The 6,921-nt window shown below is 38.9% G+C and overlaps 1 long non-coding RNA gene across 1 annotated transcript in view; it reads right to left on the bottom strand.

The window, feature by feature from the left end:
- Nucleotides 1–6,052, bottom strand: part of LOC136847812 (uncharacterized) — a 185,827-nt gene extending 179,775 nt beyond the window's left edge. The window contains exon 1 of the long non-coding RNA XR_010855850.1: nucleotides 5,870–6,052. This is a non-coding gene — a long non-coding RNA (uncharacterized lncRNA). The remainder of the gene's footprint in view (nucleotides 1–5,869) is intronic.
- Nucleotides 6,053–6,921: the final 869 nt, after the last annotated feature.

The following is a 6,921-nucleotide window of genomic DNA, read 5'->3' as shown; positions in this document are numbered from 1 at the left end:
TGCTAAGAGCGCTTGCAATAAAGAGTTAAGTGGTGTAAGTATGTGTAGGGGATTGCTGGCTTCGTAGGGACGAGTCTTTGTGTAAGTGAATTTAACAGCTGGTGCTGTGGAGGTTTTCAGCCCAGGCAACTCAGTCTTGAATCATCATTTAAAACCTGAATGTGGCTATGAGGTGGCCGGTAATAAAGTCACAGGAAAAAAGTCACAGGAAAAAAAGTCAATTTTGGCTGGGAAAAATGTCAGTTTTGGGTAGGAAAAAGTCACTTTGGCTAGGAAAAAAAGTCACAGGAAAAAAGTCGCAATATTTCTTGGGGGGTCATTATCTTTATGATAGTTACAGTCTTGACTTTTTTACCTGGATTCGGCTATGATCAGTGCCTTACTTATCTCTGAACCACCCTCTATAAGGGAAATAGCTTGTTGGTGAAAAAAGCTATTTGAGTATGTTGGCATTCTCCGTTGATTCTCAAGGAGTCTGCAAATAAGCCTGTCCATGTATTCCACAGTTTTTCCTAAAATGATTGAAGCTACTATACTGTAACGTTCACAATATAGCCTTAAATATGATCTGGCGCCAAAACTTGAAAACTAAAGAGAAAGGCCTCCGCGAACGAAACAAATTCACGCTTACTTATTTCCCAGTATCTTAAAGCTATTGCTTTTCCAAACTACCTATGACCAATGTAGGTTTCGCGATTTAGCAAACCATTATCTTGTGAAAATACAAGCTTTCTTTGCCCCTGAAGTACAAGTGTCGAAAGCTTACGGGCCACTCCCCGGCAAGTAACATAACATTCTCATGAGTATGAAAATTGATAAGGCAAGAGTATACTTTATAAGTATACTTTTGTTAGGAGTCAAAACAGTTGTCATAATGATCCACATAAAACATTGAGAAATGTACACAACATTATCTAAGTACACCTTTCGTGCTAACTCTCACAATGTAATAGTTATCCTACAATTTGAAACCTATTATTTTCTTATTAAAATAATTCACTGATAAGCAAGGAACACTGAAAACAACCGTAATAAAATAAGGGTTTAACGCCGGACCACAATGAATAATTGTAGTTTCTCACCATCACATTATAATAAAAATTATTAACCCTTTTTCACCATCAGACCATCGACTCCCATCTGCCTTGACGCTGATAAAGAATCGTTAAGAAATTACGTATGATAAATCATAATATGGATCTTTCCTAGATAGTGACCCCCAAGGGTTTTCGTGGGTCGTTATCTAGGACTAATATTTCTTGGGGGTCATTATCTTCGAGATATTTGCAGTCTTTTGTTTTTGTTTTTACGGTAACCCCCAAAGTGCTCGTACTAAACACGCCACAACCGGGGGGTCGCTATCTAGGAAAGATCCCTTAATATACTAGTTTCACTAAAGCAATTGAAAACGTAATGATGCCATTTTGCATCATGAGATTTGTATGCTACCACACAGTTGTAAGGAACTTTTAATTAAGTACTGCTAAGAACTTTAGCAATTCCCTAAGAGTTCGCAAACCATGACAATGTTTTGTAGAGATGATCTCGACCAGGCGAAGCCTAGTTAACTGATTAGCAGTCAACTATCAAGTAACAATGTTTTCAAACTATTGTCTTTTCCATAAGATGTGGTAGGTTCATATGTATGGAATCTATACAACGTATGAGGTTGCTGGTCACAACCCAGTTGATCAAGGGCACAGCAATGCCCCACCAATGCCACAGCAGTGAGACACCCTGCTTGGCTCAACCAAGGCCAATTGGAAGATCAGCCTTTAGCCCCTCGGTGAATTAAACACCGTAAAGAAGGTTTAAGATTTCTGTCTAGTCTAACCGAAAGAAAGTAATTGGCAATCCTTTTGAAACAGTTGAATTGAATTGCACTGAATATAGAATTTAGGCCAAAGGCCAAGCACTGGGATCTATGAGGTCATTCAGCGCTGAAACGGAAATTGACAGCAGAAAGATTTGAAAGGTGCAACAGGAGGAAAACCTCGCAGTTGCACTATGAATCAATTGTTAGTAACGGGTGGAAAGTAAGGTGGAAGAAAGAGAATATGAAAGGAGGTACGGTAAAAGGAACGAAAGGGCTTGCAGGTAGGAGCCGAAGGGACGCTGCAAAGAACCTTAAGTTTTCCCTACAGTGCACCGCATGAGGCGCACTGACGGCACTACCCTCCCCCCCCTACGGATTTGAAACAGTTGAGAGATGTAGGAATAAGGAAAATGGAACTAGGGCGAGTAAGAGGTTTGACGGTCGTTTACAACATTAGTCAATTCACACAGTCCAAAATAGTGCTAATTTCATCTTACCGTTGGTCCTATAGGGTCCACGTACATCAAGTTATGACAAACTGCCTAAGAACAGTACCTGAAAACTTTAATTTAGGGCTGGCCAAAAATTTTGATCGGGACCAAAATAAACCTTGAAAATTTTATAACCTGAACAACAGGTCTGCCTTACAGAAATTAACCACGCCCTTGACGTGAGCTCAAGCAATTGTATACCCGAATCCTTAACCAAGATAGCTACCTGCGTTCGGAAAAACTTGGCTGTTGTCCAGAGTACATTACTATAAAAGGCTGAATTAAATGCTGCTCGACAAAAAATAACTTCAGCCTATTACCATTTTAAAAAATCAAATTAATGGCGGTTTACCCTGCGTAGGTAGGAAGTATGTCGAGAGCATTGCTGTAACATTCAGGTGTTCCACATGTCTGTCACTTGGATTTTAGTTTGATATGGACTTTAACTGAAACGTTTATATTTTTACCTTGGGCAAAACCTTAAGATTGCTAAAATATAAATAAATTCCTTGGGTGATTTACAGCGTTCAGTTCTCTTGCTTCAGACAACTAACTTAGCCGGTTCGCAAATTCCTGAGATGTATGCTAGTATTGCCATACCCTAGATTAGGTTAGGTTGGGTTAGGTTAGGTTGAGTTAGGTTGGGTTGGGTTGGGTTAGGTTAGGTTAGGTAAATCGGAACCTTCAAGGTAATTTGGGTGTGGGAAACATTGAGATTATTTTCAAGAAAAGTCAATGGTTATTTTTTAACATATGGCGTCCCGCTTTTTTCAGGGAAAGGTCCCGGAACTCTGTTACATCTCGGGAAAATGTGACCGGTTCCTTATGCTCTTACAAGGTTGGATTTCAACTATACCCTCATGCAGTTTTCTTACGAACGAAATTAGTATAAATATACGGTGCGGAAACAGGATTTCAAAAGCTTACAAGCACATGTTCCCTATATTTCAAAAGTTAGATAAACATGGTATGGCAACTCTCGTTGAATTGAACTGAATACAGAATTTAGACCACAGGCCAGACGCTGGGACCTATTCAGCGCTGAAACGGAAATTGACAGTAAAAGGTTTGAAAGGTGTAACAGGAGGGAAACCTCAAAGCAGTTGCACTATGAATCAATTGTTAGAAGGGAGTGGAATGTAAGATGGAAGAAAAAGAATACGAAAGGAGTTACAGTAAAAGAAACGAAAGGGGTTGCAGCTAGGGGCAGAAGGGACTCTGCAAAGAACTTTAAGTAATGCCTGCAGTGCACCGCATAAGATGCACTGACGGCACTACCCCATACGGGATATGGCAACTCTCCTGTAAATTTTAGTAATAACCAAAAAATTTTCTAAATCCTCAAAATCCGATCTGCCACATACATGGTCTACATTACTATGAAACGAAGATAGGAAATTGCCCTTTGCCCCACACGCTTAACCCAAGGAGTTTTTTTTTTTATGTCGGGTCAACCTAGACATTTCGCCACGGCTGCCTTGCTCCCTTGTCTTCGAAGCCTTTGCAGGTCATTAGCTAGTCAATACATTTGTCCTATGGACTTCAGAAGGCGTTTCCTTCGTTCCCACTGCCAGGGTCCTTCGTTCCCACAGCCAGGATGGGAGTAACTATTCCCTGTCCAGGACAGTTGGACAGGATTTTTTAAACTTTAATGCAGCTTTTTAGAATTTAATGCAGGTTTTTTAAATTTAGTGCTTTTTAAAATGTAATGCAGGTTTTTAAAATGTATTGCTTTTTAAAATTTATTGCAGGTTTTTGAAATTTAATGCTTTTTAAAATTTAATGCAGGTTTTTAAAATTTAATGCTTTTTAAAATTTAATGCAGGTTTTTAAAACCGCAGAAGCGAGTGTAAAATACCTTCACAGATACGACCAGTTGTCATTAATGTTCCCCTGGAGTAAATGTATTCATAAGTTAGCTAGACTGTTTAACGAAAAGCATTTTTATATTTAATTTTGTATATATACTTTCAGGAAATATTGATTTTCAGCGTTGATAACATCATTTTGTTGTTTTGGAGCATGGTTAACTGAATCAGTCTCAAAATTCTGATGGCCTCTCCGAAACTCGGTCTGGCCTCCGTATTTGAGACTGACATTTTCAGATACTAACAATGCTCATCTTAACATGGCTGTGGAACAGCCACCCAGAGTACGTCGTGCAATTGGAACTTCAAAAGTTCCAGTAAAGGTGCAATGCATTGCTTCCCTAATACTATTCTCCTTGCATTTCAATGCATTTTTATCTATTTATTTATTAATCTATTTTTTCTTTTTTAATGAGTGGGATCTCTTCTTTCTGTATTTGCCTTTTACCTCCTCTTACTTCTTCCTAATGAACACCTTAATATTCTCTGGAAACTTGAATTTCAAGTCAATGGCCCCTGTGGGCTTGTTTCATATGAGTAGGTTTCATCCTCTGAATAATAATAATAATAATACTATCAGTCAGTCAGAATTCAAATTATAATATACTTCCGTGACAATCATCCCCACCCTCGCGTCACTGGCGATATAGTTTTAAATAATCGTATCATAAAATAAGGAACATTATTTTGCATATAGCTGAACTCACTCATCCGCTGACGAAAACTACCACTTGGGTAATTGTTACAGTGAGGTAGTCACGTGATATTTAACAGCCACCAACGCTGACCGAGAAAACACCTGGTGAGAAGGAAGTGAGCAATTTTACCTCACTCGTACATACACCAGTCGGCTATATTTGCTTAAACATTTTGCGTACCAAAATACATCATAACTTAAGCTAACCTACTAACGTGCTACCTGACAGACGGCCAATCCCTCGCAACTGGTATGGCTGGAAAAAAACAACCTTCCCACTACCTTAATAAAAAACAAAATTAAAAAAAAAGGCCACAGGGAAAGGTAAGCAAGGCGATAATGAGTGGGGATACTTAACCTTGAATTTTGTATGTAGGTTATGAACATACCAGGTTTAGGCCCGGTTGCTTAAGTGAAAATACATAGGCCTGTAGGTTGTATGAAATGAACAGAGGACGCGCCCACAACCCTAGGAAAGTTTCTGCTAATTCAGACCTTGATTCTTATTATGTTCAAAATAAATATACAACGCTTAATTACCCTGTGGGTTACCTGGATAATTGTACAGAAAAACTCAGCGGGACACCGTGTTTAGTACTAGCCCCTACGGGATGAACGCATAAACATGAACACAAGACGGTAAAATTCTCATTTTACCTCGGTAAATTTCTCAAGTTATCTCCTCTGCACTGCATTACATACACCCTTTTCTGTATTGTTCAGACAAAGAGTTTCATTAATATGCGATATCACTGCGCGGAACTCCTCTGTAGAATTGCCGTTACCTGTAATAAGCGCTCTATGAAACACCCTTTCTCCGAAAAACACCATACAAAATACCCAAAACTGACCCAAAACATATGGGAGAACTCCGCTTTCCTTCATTTTCCCTATTCCATTATGGATACCTTGAAACTAAGGTCCTACAATCAGTAGCGCCATTAGGACGACAATGTAATGCAACACACAGGTGAAGGGAATATCAATCACAGCTTACCTTGGAACTCAGAGGCAGTGATCTTGCTGTACACCGGTAACTTCGCTGTTCCTTCGCCTGTGTTATGTCATTTCACCACAGTTCTTGGTTATGGATAGACCGATTTTTGCGGTAACACTATCAAAAGTATAAAAACAAAGTTTGTTGTCATTTTAAGATGGCGACCTACTACTCGTACCGAAGTTACTCCGGAAGTGGGCCATGGATCTTCCGTCAAAACTAATGAACGGAAGTGACAACTTGTATTGGTTCGCTCTTTCTTTCATTTTTACGAAGCCATTTCACTGAAGAAGCTGAATATTAATAACTTGTTCTAATTACAAGTGAACATTGTTTACAATCGTCTTACAGGAAAATTTTGAAATTCATTGTGGAAGACAGTAAGAGTAAATAAAAAAAACATTATTCGAGAACCATTACAGCAACATAGAGTTAAAACTTCTTCTAAATATCTTGAAGGTTATAAATAAAACACAATCGTTATGACATATAGCATTATTTACACCATTTTCGACATGATATGATTCCAACCACTGCAAAGCTGTGGACAACCGTCAAAAGGAAATGATGAAGGGGTTGAGGGAAGAAGGATATAATGGTAGGTCCGTCGATTCGGAAAAACTTGAAAACTTTCGTCTCTGCTCCACTCGCTACACAGGACAGAAACATTCGTTTCAAGGTACTACCTGTCTCTCAATTGTTTATCTTCGTCCAAAATAACAAGTGCGGGGCATGATTGCATTGCGAATAGATCCACCATTACACTACAAATAAAACTGTATATTAAAGATATTAAGAATGCAGCGAAAATGACCAAAAGTCCTCGATAACAGAGCGGAGCAGAGAGAAGAGATTTCACCTCACATGAACCCAACAGTTCTTTCAGAAAAATGAAATGGAATTCCAGACCTCTTCGTATGCTTCAGAAATCGATTTTAACAAATCCAAAAGGCGTGGCATCTAAAGGGTCGACAATTATTATAGTGAAAAAGATGTGGTCAGTTTAAATGAATAAAAAATGTCAGGTCATTGCAGGCCACGTTTTCATGGGT

Source organism: Macrobrachium rosenbergii, chromosome 17 (assembly GCF_040412425.1).
Source record: "Macrobrachium rosenbergii isolate ZJJX-2024 chromosome 17, ASM4041242v1, whole genome shotgun sequence".
NCBI classification, from domain to species: Eukaryota; Metazoa; Arthropoda; class Malacostraca; order Decapoda; family Palaemonidae; genus Macrobrachium; species Macrobrachium rosenbergii.
The sequence above is the reverse complement of the archived record's forward strand: the minus strand, read 5'-3'. Positions and strand labels throughout refer to the sequence as shown.